Source organism: Callionymus lyra, chromosome 8 (assembly GCF_982586985.1).
Source record: "Callionymus lyra chromosome 8, fCalLyr1.hap1.1, whole genome shotgun sequence".
Classification (NCBI taxonomy): Eukaryota; Metazoa; Chordata; class Actinopteri; order Syngnathiformes; family Callionymidae; genus Callionymus; species Callionymus lyra.
Genome location: NC_141825.1, coordinates 103,720 through 126,447, shown reverse-complemented (window position 1 = coordinate 126,447; position 22,728 = coordinate 103,720). Strand labels below are relative to the sequence as shown.

Genomic DNA, 22,728 nt, shown 5'->3' with positions numbered 1-22,728 from the left:
CCAAAAGCAGCAGTATGACTTATATAAGCCAAGAGGAGAGGAAGTACTGCTGTGCTGCATTAAGTGTTTGTTGGCTTTACTGCACATACGAAGGGATTGTTGCTGCTGGAAAAAAAAAATGTTGGGAGGAAATCTTTTTTTTTGTAAACACTAATCAAGAAAATGTGCGAAACAAGTTGAGTATTGTCTTTAATATATTAGTACATTCTCACCCTGTAAGCTAAAATTGGAACCCATTATTATACAGCCTGACATATTATGTCAAATACCTGCTGACAAACTTTAGTAGATAGATATAACTTTATTAGTCTCATTAATGCCTTTCAATTAACAATACAACTTTTGAGTAAAAACATTTCTACATTTTTGACAGGCTAAGAACGCAAATACAAACTTGAAAACAGTAGGAAATGTGATTTCCGGAGGAGGAGTTCCTACCTACAGAAATGATTATATAATTCACCATTTACATGCATATTTCACATATTTACTTTCATATGAAAATCCAAAGTAAGGCTTCAACTGAGGCGTCGGCAGTGAGAAATTTGCTTCACGAGACATTTATCAGGAGGATTGGGTTATAGATCCAAGCGGTTCCAGCAAACGCGGACAGAACTGTTACAGCGTTCCTATTAATCACCACCGGCTTGGCTAAAATGCGATCTACCAGGGGCTTGTAGGGAACAGGTCAACAAGAGCCCACACTGTCCTCCTTGTTGTATGACCTTGGAGACACGCTGAGCTGCTTCTTAAGTGGTTGCAGTAAGTATTTAACTGTTAAATGCTTCCTGAGAGAAATGGACCCCAAAAAACATAAAGAAGTCAATTCAGGTTCAGGGTGACAGTCTGCCTCCACAGGCAGCAACAAGGCTTTAACAGAGAGGAGGATTATGGGTATTTTTCAGAGGAATGAAGAGATTAAAGAGAGATGGCAGCTCATATTTAAGCTGCTTGTATACTTATTCACCTGAGCTGTGGAGTATAACTTGGGTTCAATACCGGTTCATCTTCTCGGAGAGGGGCAGCGTAAATCCTTTATGCAAGACAAACAAACAGGAGTCAGGAAATACTATAAATTATTATTGTCTTGCGCTATTCAATGCCCAGATGTAGCCTAACCACTTAACACAAGTGTTGGTGATTTACGGGCTGAGTTGTTATACGATTCACATTTCTGGGTAACAGTCCATGTAAAGAGGCAAATAATTGTCAGTGAATAAATGATGCTCATTACAACCCTTGCACGACAGAAATGTTTCCCTTATGGACTAAAATAAACTCCAGTAGACAGTTTAGCTATTTTCTCATGAATTATTAGCTCATTGCTAACATTCAGTAGGCCAGTTGGGCGAGCGGTAAGTGAGTAAATACAGATTGAAAAATCCCATTTTTCTCACTTCCGTCCCAGAACCTTATAGTCATTCAGTCATGTTTTTTGCTCTAGAGCTCAGATACTAAAATAAAAATATACATATCACAGCTTTAATACAGTAGCATGGTGGTTATAATTTGGTGTAATCATTAGCGCCACCAAGACACTCACTAGAGGAAGAGAATAGAGAACACATTTGAAATGATTGGTCCTACATTGTTCTAGAATTTCATTATTTATAACATTGTACTAAATTTGTTGTGTTTTTTGTAATTTATCTAAGATAGAGAGAAAAAAAAACACTTTTAAGTTTAGGTGAAGTTTACAGGTTTGTAATAAAATTTAATTTAATATAAGTTCTTTAACAACCATGACAGAAAAATTCTGTAATGTTAGGTTCATATAAAAATGTTATTTTATTTTATCACCACCAGTTGTCCATGTGACCATTACTAGTAATGACTTTATTTAAAAACACAATTACATGCAAGATGAGGTACCAATTATGAAACTGAAAAAAAGAAGTTCAGAGACCACACACATAGCAGAACCATTTGAAAAAGCTCTAAACTGAATGTAAGATCAAGACACTTTTTTAAAAAAGGTTGAATGTGACATTAATAATTGTCCAAATCAAACAGTCCATTTAAATACTTTCATATATATATATATATATATATATATATATATATATACTGTATATATACACACACAAATAAATAAAAATACTAATAAATGGAAAATAAACCCATGATAATAACTCTCTAACAAACCAAAAGTTTGGTTCATATGGTCTGTGTAGAAATTAAATAGAAAAAAATAATTAAATGTATATATATATCTATGATTAAATGTGGTGTGACGAATGTGATTACATTTAAACCATTATTTAAAAATGGCAGGAGGAGCCGCCTCCTTCCTCCTGCAGGAGTTCATTGTGACTGTACAAGTTTTAGTGTTGATAAAAGGTGTGGGTTATTAAAATCTTTCCATAGCACTATATTTAAAAACTGTCAAAGTGCTTAATTGTCAGTTAGTCTTTCATAAATCAAATATTATCTTTAAGAGGGAAGTAAAGAAGGTTCATTTGGTTTATATCTATAGCTGTATTTTTCAGTTTCATTTATTTTGTTTACACAAATGATTTGGCTCAGATTAAATAACATTAATATAAAAAAATAAAATCAAAGTATTACTCACTTTTCTTTTTTCTTTTCCATCACAAAATACACATTCACTGAAAAACACTTAGTTTTTCTGAAGATTAAATATTGTTTACCTTAATAACATCCACTCTGCTATGATTTGTTAAACATCAACGTTTTTTCACCGTGCATGATCTATGAAAATCTCTTTTATGATGAAATTCTGCCTTAGCTAGCTTTAGCTTGATCTGAATGGCCAGTGAAACATATCCATAAACATTTTTTAAGTTTCCGAAGAATTTACACTCATGTCGGATTAAAGATTTTGAGAATCCCTCTGGCTTAAGGAATGCACCCACTTAATGTCAGTTTATAGCTCTAATATTAGTAGTTCGACACTATGCGAGTCACTTACTTCTATATAATGAGTTTGTATCTTATTAGCCGTCTCATGTTGTTATCTGCAATGCAATGAGTGCGGGAGACGCTGCTTTGCTATCATCTTCAATCGTTACCCTAAAACCTTCCCTGCAAGTGTTTGTTAAGCCTTTACACATATTAAGGCATGTTTGATTGTTATTTTAGTAGAGAAGATGTTAACAAAACCAGTTAACTTTACCTTTTGCAAATGTCTTCTCACACTTTGCTGGTTTACTGCAGAGGAGTTTGTCTGGGTTTATCAGAGGAAGACGGTTGGTGTCAGACCCCCAGCTAGCACTCATCTATCTCGACCTTGTTCTTATTCAGCTGCCAGTGCACAAGTTGAACTTTCACTCCCGCTCTCTGCATTACCTTCACTCCCTTTATTAGAGCGTCTCCTCCCATCTGGCCTCCAGAGGAGAGCTCTTAAAAAGAATGACTTTATATTTCACTATATCCATCATCATGTGGGGAGGGGAAAGATTGCAGTCACCAATACTCTGCCTGCTTTCTCGCATACCAGTTCTCACACTTTTGTCCATTTGGATATTAAAGTTAGACCGAGAACTTCTTCCAAAAAATGTAAGCCTCCTGTCTTGATGTGTAAAGACATTTGTTGTTTATTCTTCTATTTAGAGATATGGTTTGCAAAATCATATCCCTTGAACATGATATTGCTCTACAAACTTTTCACATATAGAGGGAGAAATTTCTTTGCAAAACCACTCAAGTTCAAACAGATTAGATGGATAGCGTCTGTGAGCGGGGGTCTTGCCACAGATTTCCCATTGAATTTGGTCTGGACTTTAACTTTTACATTCCTACAACATGGACCATTTCATAGTGGTCCTGGCTTCATAATTTTGCAGTTCCTTCGTCCCATCCCGTGTCATGAGGTGCACTACAATTGACTGTGTTCACGCAAGCTTCTGAAAGCTTTACTTCAGTTATAAATCTATTTCTGCTTCTGCAGAATCACTTGCCACTTACTTTGGTAACCAGAGTCATCCAGGTCCACAGAGCACATCTAAAATGGCCATTTAAACTGCATTTAATTGTATATAATTTGGTTTCTGAATCAGCCGCGTCTCTTAACCTGAGGCTCATTTGGATGTTGTGAAAGTTTGATAATACAGTATAACATGTACAACAGAGTATGTATGTCCAGATTTTTTTTTTTTTTTTTTAATCAAAAGAAAAAGTTTTTTTTTAAATTAGTAGCATACCTTCACAAGTTAAAAACTGATATAAGAAAAACAAAAATAACAAATTCAGGGTATAATAGTATTGTGTTCATCCTGTGGTGAGGTATCATTGTCCAACAATAGTATTTCATAGATAACTAATTTAGAAATTTAAAAATTGTAGAATGCAATTGAATACATTATAAAAACTGTGAATTTGTCATATTAAATGTATCTACTAGTTCAGAGAAGCCTATGTGCGAATTTTCTTGTACAATATGGTGCAGGTGTGTAACACCCTTTCCTTCCAGTTGCTGAACTTAATCTTTTTTTTTTATAGTGAGATCAGCCAGATGTGTGAGTGGTTTGAAGGGGCAAGTTTTTGGGAGTTTGTGATTTTTAAAGTTCTCCACCAAGCCTTTAAGGTTGTATTTATAGTCAGAGTTTTAAAACATTGGTGATTTTCAATAGTTTGAGTAATAAATGGAAGATCTGATAGCAGTAGTTTGTTACGATGAGCTTGTTCTGTGTCAAGCCAGGAGAGTCTTTTAGCCACTGGGTTAGATATTTTAGCTGGTAGGATAGATGATAAAGTAAAACATTTGGAGCTTCAAGTCCACCTTGTGTCTTTGGTTTTTGCAATGTAGTGATATGTTTCCAATATAATTAGTTAACTGCAGAGTTTAAAGCTTTGAACCAAGAACAGTTTGGAATGATGGGAATCATTGTGAATAGATGTTTTTTTGGCAGAATTTACATTTTGACTGTTTCTATTCTTTCTATAAGTGATGAAGGTAGTTTTGTGCAGCAATTTAGGTCATCCTGTACCCTTTGAAGTAGTGGAGATAAATTCAAAGAGAACAATACTAATAGATTAGGAGAGATGTAGATTCCTAAATATTTAATGTTGCCTACTGTTAGATGGTTTGGAGAAACTAACGTTGAGGCACATTGTTTGGCCTTTACAGGTGCAAAATAGTTGATTTTTGACCAGTTTACGGTGTACACGGAGATACTAGAAAATGTTTGGATGTTGCTAAAACATTCTTTAAGAGATGACTCCGGCTTCCTAAGGAAGATCAGCACATCATCTGCATAAAGGATTATTTTGTGTTCCCTAGTTGGTGTTGGGATACATTTAATTCTTCTATTTTCCCTGATTGATGCTGCAACGGGTTCAATGAAAAGAGCAAAGAGAGAAGGGGACAGAGGACACCCCTGCCTAGTGCCATTATTTAATCTAAAGTTTGGGGAAATTATCTCATTGGTTGTGACTGTGGCCATAGAAGAAGTGTAAAGTGCTCTAATCCATCCTATAAATGATTCCCCAAAACCGAATGTTGATAACGTTGAGAACAAGAATTTCCAATTAACCTTGTCAAAGACCTTCTCTGCATCTAGTGATAATACTAAGTCATCTGAATCACTTTGATTTGAGATTTGTAGTAGATTGAATAGTTTTCCTGTGTTTTCAGAGGACTGTCTACTTTTGATGAAGCCAGTTTGATCTGAATGTATAAGGGTTGGGATGACACGTCTATTCTAGATGCTAACACTTTACTAAAGATCTTGATGTCTGTGTTGATCAGTGAAAGGGGGAGGAAGTTAGCTGGGTTGGAGGAGTCTTTATCAGGTTTTAAGAGTAGCGTAATAATAGCAGTGTTCATTGATGAGGGAATCCTAGTTGTTGATGCGTCTTCTGTCACGTGTTTGTAGAACTCAACAGCCTGGAGATTTATTGATGAACATCTTGTTAAGAGCTAGAAAGTTGTGGCAATTTTAATCCATTGAGGAACTTCATGATTAACCCTGGCTGGGTTTAAATCTGCATTATTTAGCCGTTTATAAAAGTCCTCAAATACTTTATTAATGTCTTCCTGTGTGTGAAAGGATTTTCCACTAGTGTCCTTTATAATAGAGATTGATGATTTTTCTTTTTCACGTTTAATTAAATCTTCCAAATATCTGGTTGATTTGTTGCTGTGATGGAGATGTTTGGTGTGTCATTAGTTTCTAGAAAGAAGGACCATTCTTTCTTAAAAAATGTTTGTCTTCCAGTAGAGATGTGTTAAACCTCCATCGAGTGGAAGACTTCAGTTGCGGTTTAATATTCAGATCAAGTGTGACTGTTGCGTGGTCGCTTACTAGTATAGGATGGATTTTTGTTTCTGATATGATTGATTGCAGAGATTTGTTTGTTAAGAAGTAATCTATTCTAGATGAAGTGTTATGTACCTGTGAGAAGTACGTGAATCCTCTCTCATCCTGATGTTTCAGTCTCCAGCTAAAGTTTGATCAGCTGGGGAAATATGAATATTGTTGTGCAGAGTTTAATACTGTTGTGTATTGCAATAAAGGTCCACCGTAGAGGTATAAAATATATACTTTTGCAGTATAGACACTTGTATAGCACATGGTTCACAGCAGGGGTCTTAAGTACTCAGCTTGCTGGCCATTTGGAGCCTGTGGAATAATTTTCGACGGACTTATATTTGATGTCTTTCTAAATGTATGCTTAACAGAACAGAAAAACATGCAGATAATGAGGCAAAACAAATCTTATATCTGACAATGCGTATTATTTGAAAATGTCCATCAATCCACAGTGAAAAAAAATGAACAAAAACATTAAAAAATAAAAATAACATTTTATAAAAAATATATATTTTGAAAAAAAAAAGCAAAACAAGAAAACACCTGTCTGCTAGAGAGGCTATGGATGCACCGGCCTGGGGCTTGAGTATGAAAATGAATTTACCTCTGTAAGACCTCTGGCCAAGTGAATCCAACCTGGGGTAGGTGCATGTTGAAATGATCAAGGTAACAGGTCATATATTATCAACATGTGTCTTTACTCTAACAAGAGTCAAGCCTGCTGAAAATACAATTGGGAAGGATGCCATTTAAAATGAACTCATGTCATAGTGTTTTGTGCAGTTGTTCACAGACTTATTATTTTGTGGCCTTAGGATATTTCAATTTAATGAAGCCGTTGATAACAAAAAGCAGAGACAGAGATCAGCATAATAACATAAACAACATAGAGCTAAAATATTCATCGCTCAAAATGAATTAACGTTTGAGAATCATTTTCTATTTTGTGTCTTGCTGTGCGGAGGCTTTAAGATAGTCAACCGTTTAAGTCTAAGATTATCATTGGTAAAATAGTTGATAGAAATATTTTCTATTTATCATCTACAGCATACAATTTTTTCTGGTTTTGTTTTGCCGGCACGACAAAATTTGATTCATCCAAATATTTTTTAGGAAACCTTTCTAGGGCACACTTGCATATTTCACACTGGGCATCTTTTAAAATTCAACAGGATGATATTGTAGTTGCAGGGATTATAATATGTTTAAGGAGAAGGCTAAAATTCCTCTGCACCATCATTACTATTCTACTCACCTGCATTTAACTCATTACTTCTGTTTGCCAGACAAAGTAAAAGGGAGACGCTTTTGGCTGAGCAGTTGATTGACAGGAAGCAAAGTCACATAATTGACATTGTAAATACAAATCTATGACAGTAAAGATGTCGTGTGTCACAAGACACATCTCCCCTAACCCTTTGCCCTTAGGTAGAGAATGTGTGACTTTCTCCATCATGATGGTATCAACCATCAGAGCAACTGATCAGAGAGGCACTAGAGGAACACAGTTGATGTAATCATCAAGGTCATTTAGGGGCTTTGAGGGTTCTAGAACATCAGATAACTGGAACAATTAACTTTGTGGATCAATGTTACTGTGCCTCGCCTGCTCCAGGTCACAGAGGTGGAAACAAGCAAACAGCAAGTCTAAGGGTTTTACTACGCAAAGAGAAGGTGATATGTTTTAACTATGAGTACTCAGGGGTGGGATGTGTTCATGATCATCATTCACGTACAACAAAAGGGGCTCAAAGAAATTGACCATATAAATTAAACTTATAACCAAGCTAGACATAATTTAATGTAAATAATTATTAGAATAATAGGTTAGCTTCAAAGGTTTTAATATTTTATCTCTACTTTGTTATTTATGAGTACAGATTAAATGTGATATGTAATGTAAGCTTCTTGAGAACCCATAGGTCAAATCAAAGTTACCATATTGGAACTTCAATTCAAGTATTTTCCAGACAGTGTTTTAAGTTGTAAAACGATCTTCTACTCCTCACATGATTTGCTGAAAGTTCAAGTCACTCAGGGCTCTTTTGGTATTGTCTGGTGGCACTATTATTTTTAATTTTTAAAATATTGAATTTAAAAGGCTCCTAAATAAATATATTGAATTAAGAAAATGAATTATTATTTTTTGAATTATTGTAATTAGAACTATACATTAAAAAAAGGGAAATTAATTTGCATTATAATCAAATTCAATTATTCAACAAAAACAATTTTTATTTAAATATTCAAATTCAATGATCAAATAAAAAACAGCAACTTTATTAAAGTCAGATTAAATTCTACTGAACTGTTCCACCTGCTTCTACAATATACTTTTTGTCATAAGCATGACATGCATGACACTCATGAATAGCCGCCAAAATAATCACAAAACTTCACAGAACCAAACACAGGTCCTTCACTCCAAGTTAATAAATAAAAGAACAGGACACAGCATACGCGTTGAACACACATTTCACTGAGACAGACATGAATAAGCAAAATCCTGATACCATGCGTCATAGCAACCCTTAACAAAAAGCCAAGGTGACCTGGCCAGACCAAACCACACTTTTATGTTGAACAGTGCCTTTGTATTAAGTGCATTCCTGCGTTTTTTTGTGTTTTTTTCCGTACCGTTCTGTGAATTTGTGCAACGGAAAACAATTTTCACCACAGGTAAAATAAATCTAAATCTACTAAAATGACCATCATTCAACACTTTAGCAATTACTGGCTCCAATTGTGTTAGTTTTTCATAAAACCCACACTTCTCATCTTTATCCTATGAAAAAAGTTAAATTTAGCACAACGTCTGTGCTCTCTTTTTATATTATAATCAGCTGGTCCTTCGCCAGAGAACAACTTGGGTTGAGGCTTAATTCTACTCCCTCGAAACAGCCATCTGTCTCCCTCACATGCAAAGTTCCATCTCCGGTTCTGAGCATTCCTTCAAACTGACACAAGTTACTTCAAGGAAACTATTTGGCCTCAATAACACTCTTGTTTTTTTCTCCTTGATGTGGAGGACAAAGTCTTCCATTCATCTAAAAATGGTCTTTTCCTAACACTTAAGTATTATGGGAATAAAACCATTTTATATAAAAGAGTATGTTGTATAAAACGAACAGATCTGTCAAAATATTCCCCCTTTGTGCCAATATTGTTTAATTTGCAAATTGAACGGATAAATTTTACTTTCATAACTAGTTTCCTGCGCGAACCATCTTGTCTGCATCACTGTAGCGAATTGACAAGCGGAAAATAAGATCATAGTTTAGCGGCTGCACCACCCTGTGCTTGTTGCTTTCCAGTCTCATACATTTCTTGCATTTGTTTCTTTAGAAAATAAATCATGAGATAAGAACAACAGCAGTGGCAGATGGCCCTTCAGCCAGCAACTCAACCCCCTGCATCGACAGCTCTGCTGTACTGACTACTGTGACAGGAGACCCAACGCATGCTTAAAAACCTCATAAATAATGAACAGTTTGTTTAAACTACATGCGTGGGTCAGCAGCATCATAGAAATCCCCACATGTGGACAGTATTATGGAACGTTGAGGGTTAGGGTTTGGACATGCCTTAATATGTGTAAATTATTTCTCAGACTGTGCTTAGCCGTTGGTCTGAAACTGCCTACTAGTAAGTAAGTAAGTAATTTTTATTTGTATAGCGCTTTTCCAGACCAGGGTCACAAAGCGCTTAAACAATCAAAACAATATTCAATAAAGTATATACTTTAAAAGGCAAGATAAAACTGATAATACAACAGGAGTTCCAGAAAACAAGGAAAAGTCTGAACAAATAAAAACGTCTTAAGTTGTTTCTTGAAGGAGTCAGTAGACTCCATCAAGCGCAAAGAGAGAGGAAGATCGTTCCAAAGCTTAGGAGCAACAGCCTGGAAAGATTTCTCTCCTCTGGTCCTGAACCGTGTGCAGGGAACCATCAGTAGATTCTGATCCACAGACCTCAGAGCCCAAGCTGGGGTGTAAGGCTGGATCAGATCACTGATGTAAGGATGAGCCTGACCATGAATAGCTCTGAAAGTAAGAACCAGAATTTTAAAGTTGATCCTGAAAGAAACTGGAAGCCAGTGAAGAGTTTTAAGGATCGGAGAAATGTGAATTCTTCTACTTGAGCGGGTCAGAATTCTTGCTGCAGAGTTCTGAACTGCAGGCGAGACAGCTCCTTCTTGTTAAGAGATGAACATAAACTGTTGCAGAAGTCCGGACGAAGTTTAGAGATTTTTCTCAGTTGAGGAAACAGTTTCTGGTCAGTTTTCTACAGTGTTGAACAAGAGACATGTCTTTATCAAAATACAATAACTAGGTTACTCAGGCTCAGTTTGACAGACTGACCTAAGTCAACCAAGTACTGACTCAACCCTGGAACCTTATCATCAGAAGCAATCACCAGAGTTTCAGTTTTGTCCACATTTAGCTTCAGAGTGTTTTCACTCAGCCATTGTTTGATTTCTAGCAAACAATTGACTAAACTGTTCAGCCTCTGGGGCTCAGTCGGATCAAAAGAGCAGTCGAGCTGGATGTCATCAGCAAAAATGTGATAAGAAACATAGGAAATCTCTGAATTATTTTACCGAGGGGAATCAAGTATAGCAAAAACAATAAAGGACCCAGAACAGAAGCTTGAGGGACTCCACACAACAGATCTGCCGATTCAGACCTCATTTGATTGGCAGATACACTAAAACTGCGCCCAGAAAGGTAAGATGAGAACCATTCTAACACAGACCCAGACCATCCCACTTCATCCCTTAGTCTTCTCAGCAGGATCTGGTGATGAAGTCCAGGTTAAACAAGACAAGAGAATGATCACTCAGATGTACATCATGTACAGATACATTAGAAATGTCGAGGCCAAGAGTAAAAACCAAGTCTAAAATGTGGCCTTTTTGATGAGTGGGTTCAGAAACACGTTGCTCAAAATTAAAGGCTTCTGTTAAAGTTAAAAGTTCTTTAGCAGAGCAAGATGTGACGTCATCAACATGAACATTAAAGTCTCCAAGAATAAGAACAGATTCCATTTGAATAATGGAAGATAAGAAGCCACTGAAGTCTTTTAAGAACAAAGGTAAATTGACACACAATAGAAAGGTCTTGTAGAACCAACCAAGATCATCTGAGACTCAAAAGAAGTGAATTCCTGTGTCAGAATCACTTTGCAAGAACAACTCTCCCTAAAGACTGTAGCAAGACCTCCCCCACGACCAGAGAGGCGAGGCTTCCCCGGGACAGTGCTCCCTACTGGACAGAGTTCGTTCAGATGAATAAACTCTTCCTCTCTCTGCAAAGTCTCAGAAAGGCATAATAAATCCAAATTAACCCTTGTGAAAAGATCATTTAGAAGAAAGGATTTATTAGTAATGGAGCGAACATTCAGAAGTCCTACATTCAGCACCAATGACGTCACTGATGACGCCGCGTCATTGATAGGCGCAAAGCGGGATCTTTTGAAGAGAACAGCAGCGGTCACGTGGTTGACAGCTGTCACTCACGTTCAACTTGGTAGTAAAAGCCGAATTAAAGAGAGGAAATGAAAAAATCTTACCACCTTTTGTTGAGGTCTGGGCAGACGGCAGCGCCGACATGTCGTCACACTTTTCATATATTGACATATCTTTAGTCATATGAGCATAATATCCGGACAAGTAGTCGTTAAAACGACTATTTTTGGCAATTATTGCAAGAGCTCACGTTCAAGCAGGCCGATCAAAGGCTTACCGGAAGCGGAAGTAGCCTAACATATCTGCAAACATATGATGTAAAAGTCACCATGGGAGCTGTCAGGGGTTAAATCGATGGTAATGATGAATAGGGACCATCAAGCAGAAGAGAATATACTTCTCAGTGTTTATATGAGCGCATCTGCAGTCTGACGCAGACCTCACTTGAAAAAAATAGCAGCAGCAGGAGATAACAATGCTGCTTCCACAAGAAAAAAACAAAACAATCATTCCTCAATAAAAAGACTCCTCTATTATAATTCAAGCAGAAGCAGCAGATGAGGGAATAAACAAACCATTGATTTTAAGTGTTGAAGTACAAACAACAATTATAGTCCATTTGTTTGTCATTTCTATTCAAACCATATATACCGAGTATTTTGTGAAAAAACTTTCCTTCAAGATAGCAATACAACAATGATTGAAGCATATATTTTGCAAGTTTCAGGGTGCTTTTGCAGCAAATCAATTAATATCAAAATCTATACACGGAATAGCACAATAAAAGGTTTAAAGAATAAGGAGGGTCTCGCTAATTGATCATGGACCTCCATTGTACTCATCAGTAGTTCTCTTTTTAAATTGAAATATTTACACAAGAAAATGGGCTTAAGCCCTGCACACTGAAAACGCTTTTATTTTTCAGGAGATTAAATCTTGTTTATCTTAAACACACACTCTGCTGTGATTGCTCATTAATGTTTTGTCACCCTGCATCATCAATCAAGGAAGTCCGCACCTCCAAGGTACTTATTACATCATAATCGTTTCCCGAGACTTCCGACGGGGAGAACTTATATATAAAGTAATAAATACAAAACATTGTCATGATGAGGGACTTACTCCCTCTTGAAGAGGAAGACTTCAACATTTGAAATATGTGAGTGAGTCAGGAGAGTTGGGTTTTCACATTATTTGCCCTTATAATATATGATTTTGAAAATTGCTTTTGATTACCATATTGGCAAAGTATGAAAAATGTATTTATCGATTAAAGACAGGATTAATATTGTAATATAATATTGTTTACTTACCATGTGTAAACTATCTTATTTGTTGTTTGCTGCAAGCTAATGACTGAATAAAATACATTCTGTAAAAGAAGTGTTCCCCTTACTTTGAATCTTGAATCTATATTTTTACCAGCGAGTCCTTGAAAGCTGTCCCGGGTTGTTTCCTCCTCAAAGTCCAAAACATGTCATCGATCCTACATGGCTACTTAAAGAACTGTTCGCCTTACTTAGCACTTTCATACTTGACATTATAAACTTGTCAATGACATCAGGCATCATGTGCCTCAGATTTTTTAGGTTGCAGTAATCAAAACTCTGCTTAAAAAACCCACTCTTGATCCAGAGTTTCTCACTAACTATAGGCCTATCTCTAATCTTGTCTTCATTTCAAAGATTCTGGAGAAAGTGGTAACAAGTCAGTGATCTGTGATTATCTCCATGACAATGATCAATTTGAGGTGTTTCAGTCCGGTGTTAGGGAACACCACAGCACAGAGACCACCCTGGTAAAGGGAAGTAACGACCTGCTGATGGCCTCTGATCAGGGCCATGTTTCAGTTCTTAATCTTCTAGATCTCAGTGCTGCATTTGACACTGTTGACCACCAAATCCTTCTACAGAGGTTTGAAAACCATATAGGCATACGTGGAACTGCTCTAAACTGGTTTAAATCTTACCTGTCGGATAGAAAGCACCGTGTACATGTCAACCACTTCTCATCGACACACACTTAGGTCAGCTATGGTGTCCCACAAGGTTCTGTTCTTGGTCCAATCCTATTCACAATCTATATGCTCCCACTAGGGGACTTGATCAGAAGACACTTTATAATCTTTCACTGTTATGCTGATGACACCCAACTGTACTTGTCAATGAAGCCAGATGAAAGAAATCAGCTTACACAACTACAGTCCTGTATTAAAGATATCAAGTCCTGGATGACCAAAAACTACCTCCTACTGAACTCGGAAAAAAATTAGGTTTTACTAGTTGGTCTGCAACATACTGCAAATCCTTAAATGTACATTTTGAGCCAGGGCCTTCAGTTTTCAAGCCCCTCTGCTGTGGAACCAACTACCGGCTTCAGTCCGGAGGGAAGACACCCTCTCTATGTTTAAAAACAATCTTAAAACCTTACTTTTCAATAAAGCCTATAATTAACCTTACTGTTTATCTTAGCTGCTACAGGCTTAGAATGCTCTTCCCTCACTCTTCTCTTCATCCATCTGTCTACCCCCCCATCCTTCCTCCCAGCCGGTCACAGCAGGAGGCAGTCAACAATGAGTCAGGTTCCGCTCAAGGTTTCTGCCTTCTAAAAGGAAGTTTTTCCTCGCCACAGCTCACTGCAGTGTTTTGCTTATTGTTCATTGTTAAATTGCTGGGATCTGTTTTTTACTTTCTACACTATAGTCTTACTTCAACTGTAAAGTGTCTTGAGATAACTTTGTTATGATAAGACACTTTAAATAAAATTGAATTCAATTGAATAGTCTCTGGGACCAAGGACACACATCTGCGTAATTCAACTGATAAACAGATTCTCTCTAGACCAGGGGTGCTCACACTTTTTCGGTTCGCGAGCTACTTTTATAATTGTCGAGTTCAAAAGATCTACCTTCATCAAATTTGCTCAATGTAAGTAAGAACACACTTTACTCAGATGACTTGCACTGAATGAAGTGAATGCACTGATAATCAGTCATGATGGAAGGATGTGTGGATTTAATCATCTTCATAAAAATACTGACTTACATAAATAACTAGATTCAAATAGTGCAGTCCGTGAGGAGCATATTTCCTCATAAGAAGATACTTTTCCTCTGAGAGTAACTTCCAAATATGTCCATGAGACCTGCTCTTAAGTGTCAGCCTGTGTTAAATCTCATCCTCTGCAGACAAGTTCAGACTCATATGTACTAAGAATTGCATTGATTTCCTACTAAAAAATGGTCATTCATTCGAACCCAAATGGTGCACAAAAGATATTCATGTGTAAGAATCTGTGCTTGACACAAATTCGAACCCTTTTCCTTTGTTCATCAAAATCAACAATGAATTCAGACGGGTTCATCCCTTTCCATGCCTCCATTTCAATATGTCGATCATATTCAAATGAAGCACAAGACTTAAATTTCTCCATTTCTGTGATCATGAAAAAACAAAAACAATTGAAAACATGAATTCAAACTAACAGTTTATATTTGTTAATTTTAAACATATCTGATATGAATTACACAAGTGGATTATTTAAATTTTAAAACATCTTCAGATGAAGTTTAACGAATATAAAACTGTTAATCAGTAACTTCACATCATCAACGCTTTGTCTGATCGTCTCTGACGTCATTAGAATGTGTGGCTCACCTGCACCTGTTTAACGTGTTTCAGCGTATTCTTATTATATTTGTGAGATAAAGGTAATTTAATAGTCATCATGTGATGGTGTATTAATAAAAGTGTGTTTTAAGGATGTATCCTCGATCACGTGATCACATGAGGAAAACCAGCATTTGTTGCGCTTTCATTGAACCTGCAGCTTAACTTTGATGGAACTGACGTCATGTTTCTGTGACTCTCGTAGAGAAGAACCGAAGCGATCAAACGCGCATTATTTTGTTCGATATATTATTTAAAAAAAACAAGGTTATAATTCTATATCGTTTTTCTGAATTGCGTAAAATGACAGTCACACGTTTTGCTCTTTTTATTCTCGATACAAATGAACTTTGCAGTGCGTTCAGTGGAAGAGGCGAGAGCTCTGATTGGCTGCTGTGCATTTCAATCAAATTGTCAACCAATCAATAACCATTTGATTGACATGCACAGTAGCCAATCAGAGCTCTCTTCACTATTTTCTTATATCATATTTTATTAAATCACGCGATCTACTCGACGTATTGCCCACCCCTGCTCTAGACGATCAAACTCTGGTAACTTTCCACAACTAACAAGTGGCACGGCCATCTTAGAAGGCAAGTGTTTAGAGTATATGACCAATCATGCACAAATGACTAGAGGCATTTACCTAAATATTTATACTCAATCATTTTGTTAGTATTTGCTCTTGGAATTCTAAGACGTCTCTGCGATAGATTTCTGTTTTGCCAAGGCTCAGGAATCATGCAAGTGTGTCTCTGACTTTTGCATACTTCACTAAACGAGCATTTTGTCTTAAACTCACTCCTGTGTCTGTGTCCTTCTTACCACCACCACGTACCGAGACTGGGGAGGGGTCGGTTCATTGGAACAAAACCCCAACAAGTTATAAGAGACAAACTATTAAAACTATAAGCGTAAAATGACCCATAATCTATATCTGGTTGCACACAAAAATCGGTCCAATTCAGGGAAATAGCTCAATGAGTCCTCTGCACCTTTTGCCAGGTATTTTTGAGCACTTAACAAAAGCAAGGTAACACAAGGGCATCTTATATTTATTTTTTCACAATTGATAAACTAGATTTACAAGTTCAAAGGCTAATTCTTAGCCATTCTTGAGCATTTCCAGTGTTGTACAATCACTTCTCTATTAAAAGGTGCCTTGACCTTACTAGGGGCCAGCGTTTTACACCGGCAACCCTCCTTAAGAATGACCACATTTAGTCCAGCTTATTAATATATATATAACAGCTATGGATAGTGCCATCTTACACCATCTACCTTCACCTCAGAGTTGACCTACCTCTTTACACGTCAGATTGAGCACATGAAAAAGGCAGCCCTCAAACTTGAGGCAGCAGGAGTGTTAGCGGGACAATCCTACAGAGACTGAAAGAAATCCAGTGATTGCACCTGTGGCCTCAAAAGCTCGAGCAACAACATGAGGAACTGTTGTGTTAGAATTTTGCTGAAGAGCATATTATTGGAATTACTGCATTTCTTGTGTACATTTTTTGGGATTTTTTTGCATTTATATAATTTCAGTAAACAGCATGAATGTCTACCTTTAGATTAGATTTTTCATTTTATGTAGTGTGTGTGACAGTGAACATGAGTGAGTCTGCGTGTGTTGGGGTGCGTAGGCGTCCTTGAGTGGGTTTGGAGGGGTTGTAAATCATTTCTGCACAAGTATGCAGTGTATCAGATTGAGCAGCATTATGCACATGTACTGTATATATTTCATTTCTTTTGTGTCTCCCTGAGTTCACTATCCTAAAAGTTGGTGTGGTGTGGTACAAATAGTTTGTATTTTAACAAAGTGCTCTCCAAACCGAAAGTAGTTCTCGGAACATAAAAATGGCTTTGCACAAAAGTGAAACCCATGTATCTGATTTGCAGCAAAACATTTTCTTCTACAAATAGTTAGATTTCTTTTAACACTGTTAAAAATCAATGTTTATGAGTAAAACTGAGATTACACAGACATGTGATAAACATGACATGCATATTCACTTGAACCGCAAAATAATATACAGACTATTAGCTGATCTAAATCATATCAACACACATTAGTATCCCAAAAAACAAACAAGTGTTGTTGACAGGACCAGGGCTAGGATTAATGTAGAGCAATTACAAGTTTATTATCAATATAATTGATGAGGAAATAAAAAAAAGTTCAGAGTATCATGGCTGGCATTCAGCAGGAAGATTAACATTAGCCATTAATAATGACCTGTAATTTGAAAATGAAAGCACATTTTCATGCCTGGAACAAGAGAGTACAGTTAATGATGTAGCAGCCCTTCCCTCGTCACTTCAGCATTTCAACCCAAAGTACCAAGTTAAGTTTTAGTTTCTATTAGCTGGCCACGCAAAAATGGTTCCAAATGCAACCAATTTAAGAAATGTATTGTCTATGCTTGGGAGTACATGCAAGATTTTGTTTTAAAACACAAAAAGCAATTCAGAAACAATATAAATGAGACCAAGAAATAAAGACCCCCAAGTGACAGAACTGACCCTCATTTGAGTGTGTAACCATTGCAACATTGTTAACCAACAAAATTAAAGACATTTCCTAAACTCTTCTGTCTACTTATATTGTGTAGGGTTAAATAACAAGGACTTGGTTAATCATGAACACTTTCCATGCCAAAACCATCTATAGACAATAAAATGCAATCAAACAGTTGAGAAGAAGTGAGTGACAGCAGTGTTTGTGTTGTGGCCTGAGTGTGTGTGACAATGAACATAAGCGAGGTAGTGTGTGGGGGTAGAATGTGTGGGTGAGTGAGTTTTGAGTGTGTGTAAGAGAGTGTAAATCATATGTGTACAAGTATGTAACAGTGAGTTTGTGTAAAGGGGAGTGTGTATACTTCAATGCCTTAGTGTTTGTACATATATATTATTACCATATACATTATTTTGCAAGCTTTTGACATATTCAGGACTAACCCTCAATGGAGCTTGTAACCACGGCAACATTCTCTTTTGGCATAATAATAAGTACTTCTCTAATAATCAAAACACCTTTCATCTAAGAAAAATATCCTTTTGGAATTCCATAGACATGAATACTGAAAAGCGTAATAATGCATTTGAGTAACCAATTAGTGATAGATAGTTTCAAAGCATTATATCTGTGCTGTCTTAATGAGTAACATCTGAATTAATTCTATAACATCTATCAAATGCATAACAGCCTCAAAGTCAAAACATTGGTTCATCTTCATTGAAAGTCATTACCTCGTTATTATATTTGCTCCCAAAAAAGTAAAAAGTAAATGGTGTCAGGATATTGTGAGCAGGTGTTCATAGATTTAAGTTCCTTTCCAGGGTCTTCAAAGACAAATGCATTTTTGCAACTTGAAATTGCAAGACCTGGGGCCTCATGTACAAAGAAGTTTGTGGATCTTCTAGTAAATACGATCGGACATGACAATCCAGAAAATGGTGCACATACAAAAATATTCAGATGTACAGTATGAATCTGCACGTGCACACAAATAAAAGCACTTCTCCTTTGTACATCCCAATCAACATAGAATTAATCGCAGCCTTGTTCGAGGTGTAAATGTTTATATTTTACATTTAGGGTTATTCACACAAAAACTTTATAAGCAGAGAAAATCAGGGGATTATTTAAAACCTCTTTGAGTCTACAATAATAAAACTGTAGCTATATCAGTAGCTTAAAGCACTGAGTAGTGATGCAGCGCAAATTATTTTATAAATAAAGTAAAAGCGTTTATATTACAAATTACAAAAGAACAAATCATGTGATGGTGTATTTATATAAGTGCGTTTTTCAAGGAGATCGCTCCAGCTACTTTTATTCTGCAGCTTCAGTTCGATCCATCTGACGTGATGTTGTTTTACAAGAACATCTGTGACTCTCGTAGAAGACATTATTTCTGAATAGCGTGAAATGGTGGATTAAAATATTCAGTATAACTGAATTTGCATAGAATTTATATAGTATAAAACGAACGATGTTGTCTTAATAAATACAGATCATCAGTTTGGTGAATGAGAACATATTTAAAAGTTTGTGAATAATTTAATATCAACTTGTGTAACTACAAACACTTATGTGTATGTTAATTTTTGATCAATATTGATCATTAATGTAAGTAAGTAATTAATTTATATTTATAGAGCGCTTTTCGGGTCACAAAGCGCTTAAACAATCAAAACAATACTCAATAAAGTATATACTTAAAAGGTCAAGATAACACCGAGAACAACACAGGAGTTCCAGAAAATCAAGAAAAACTGTGATGGGACCATCTCAAAATTACTAGTGAGGCTGAGATATGTTTTAGCAGTTAATAAGGATGTACACGACTGACTCACATTTTTAACACCCAAACCTTATTGAAAAATATGTACTTTGACGTGGAAAAGTAGGTCTGCACGTTTTTTTGTACGTACAACCCCTTAGTACTTAGGCCCCTGGTAACTAGTGTTATTATTGTCCGAAAATAAAGCATTTTGTTAAAAATACTCCCGTTTGCTCCAGTGTTTCCTATAAATGTGGTTATTAACTCTGAGAGCAGCTGCAACTGAAGATAATATTGACAGTGCTGTGTTTCCTGAAATATCGTCAGAGCTAATTGGCATCGCCGTAATGGCAGCTTGCACGAGAAAAAAGGTCAGGCTGCCTGGAGCAATGCCACCATCCTCCGCCTCACTTACCCTTGCAACCCACCTGCCACAATTGATTCACCCCCCCCAGCATTGATTCTTTTGTCACATTCGCACAGACCCAAGTGTCTTGAGTGTGTTTTATGGAGGTGTTTACCATTGTTTCTTGGAAAGAGTCTCAATTTTAATTACACTAGTGTAACATAAACCATCTTGTGCCCATGGCAGTTACAGGTGACAAGAAATAGAGCCGAGCTCCAAGAAAGTAACGATCACTTCATGTAGACATCTAAACTCCAAGGAAAACAAAAATTACAGGTTCTGCTTTTTTGTTGCACAACTAAAATCCAATCCGATCCTGAAGATAGGTTGCATGTATTTTTATTGACAAAAAGTAAATAATTCCCAATTTGTTGGATTCAAGATATTGTGCTTCAATGCAATAAATAAAAATGCCAAAATTGGTTCTATTGTGATCACAGAAGACACCAAAAAAATACAGGAGCTATTTTATTTTCCACTCAAAATGTTTCCTTTTATGAGATTCTTTACTATGTAAACAAGATCCAGTGTTTATATTTTCTTCTTGTGATGTATTTTGATGTTACATCAAAATGCTCATCTTTATTTACATTTCCACAATCCAAAGACTGGTTGGTTGGTATTGTGAAAAAAACTAAGATAACATTACAGCTGTCAACTCCATATCTGTTGCTAGACAGTCTACTTCCTCAGCCAGTTGTCAACTATTTCTCACTTGATTTAACTTTGTAATTAAATTATTAAAGGGCGACCCCCCCCCACCCAAAAAAAAAGTATTAATAAAACTTCTGTACGGTATATGCCCTTTAACAATGCAACTGCCTCCCCAATGTGTGATTAAATTTAAGCACAAAAATAAAGCCGTCAAACATCCTGAAACGTCCATTCAGTGAGAGATTGCTCTGAATCAGCCGGTGAGGGAAAAGATTAGTAAAATTCATGCAGCACTCACAGGTTGTCAAAAGACCTGAGTTAGGCAGACTTCTAGGATGGATTTGTGAGGTGTTGTTATTGTGTCAGGTCAAGTTTTACATCAATACAAGGTCTAGAAAATTATTCAGGACAGTTGAGATTCTTATCTGGTTCAATAAATTTAAATTAACCAGCAGAGTTAAATATTCATATAAATCAAAATAGGATCCAGCATATTAGATAATGTTGACCCAAATTAAGAGTTCTCTCTCTCCCTTCATGAGTAGACATAATATGTTTTCCCACCTTTAAACTTTATTTTAAATGTCCAAAAACACAGTTTTCTTTTAAAGCAAGGATGATACTGACTACCTCTGCTTGATAAGGGTCAAATTAAAATGGAAATGTAAAAATCTAATAACAAATATCAGGTGAACATTCTGTCCTCAAAGTAAATTTAACTCCACAGCCTCCAATGAGAGAAAGACAGCGGGTGAAAAGGGGGGGAAAAAAATGAAAGACTGCAAGACTGTGCATTTCACTTTTCTGACTGCTGCTCCACATGTCTTAACCTTTGAATCACCCAGCATCGTCTCTAGGTCACTAAAATAAATCCATTCTAAAAAAAATATTCATGAGAGTCTTTGAGAAGCTTGTTAGGATAAGCACATGATTCTGGTGATCACTTCTTGCAAGTCTGACAGTGAAAGCGAAAACAGGTATCGGACAATTTTTCCAATTTAGGCTGAAATGAAAATATAGTGTTGAACTTGATAATCCAAGTTGCTCGCCAAGCGATAAAATCAAGTATTGAAGACAATTAACAGTGTATAATAATTTGAGCCGTCATTAATATGTCAATACCTGTCTTAATACAAGTAAGAAAATACATTCATAAATTATAACAATATATTTTATTTGTACTGCAGTTGACCATTGGGACAGCCTTGTTTCCATGATCATGCATCAATATGAATTGTAGACATCTAGTTTTTGGTGAAGTAGTTATACTACATGGAAATTAAATTGTCACTGGATTGTCACTGAAAGTGTCTCATTGTATTCAAGTGACATCACCTGTAGGATATATAGCAACATCAACATTAATTCAGTGACATCTTGTAAACCCAGGATTAATTTATTTGTGTTGAAAGAGCAAAAGCAAGCTGCCATAGTTGCTCATGCAAAATTCATACAAGAGAATTATCTCCCACTTCCAGAAAAACAAAAAGTAGGGAATGTCTAATGGCTAATTCCCCCCATTAGCAATGTGATGATTAAGATCAAACAATTGATCTGAAAACAAATTGAGTTTCGGTAGCAGAGCAGTGCAGAGAATCGACTTTAGGTAAATTTTAGAGGCTCAACTATGCCCTGTCACATCATACACTCAAAAATCCTTAAAAGTCATTATTATTTTACTTGTGAACATGTCAGAGCAATTCTCCTTTTCACACATTATGCACATAATGATAGCATGCAAGTTTAGCAACAGATGGGGTGTTTTCCTTCTTTTTCAACATTACAGTCTAACATTGATACTCTGCATCCCCCCAAAACTGTAATGCCGTGTTTGAATGGGAGATTTTCTTAGAACAATTCTGGCATTCAATATTTTCTTCAGTCTCAGGCAGCGTGAGCATGTAAACAACGATGATCTACTTGAAGCAGATCCGAGTTTTGTCATGTCATCAGCATTCTTCCCACCACA

At 36.4% G+C, this 22,728-nt stretch overlaps 1 protein-coding gene across 2 annotated transcripts in view; it reads right to left on the bottom strand.

Annotated features, from left to right (window-relative positions):
• Positions 1-22,728, bottom strand: part of immp2l (inner mitochondrial membrane peptidase subunit 2) — a 50,351-nt gene that overhangs the window by 15,708 nt on the left and 11,915 nt on the right. The gene's annotated exons all lie outside the window — the stretch shown is intronic.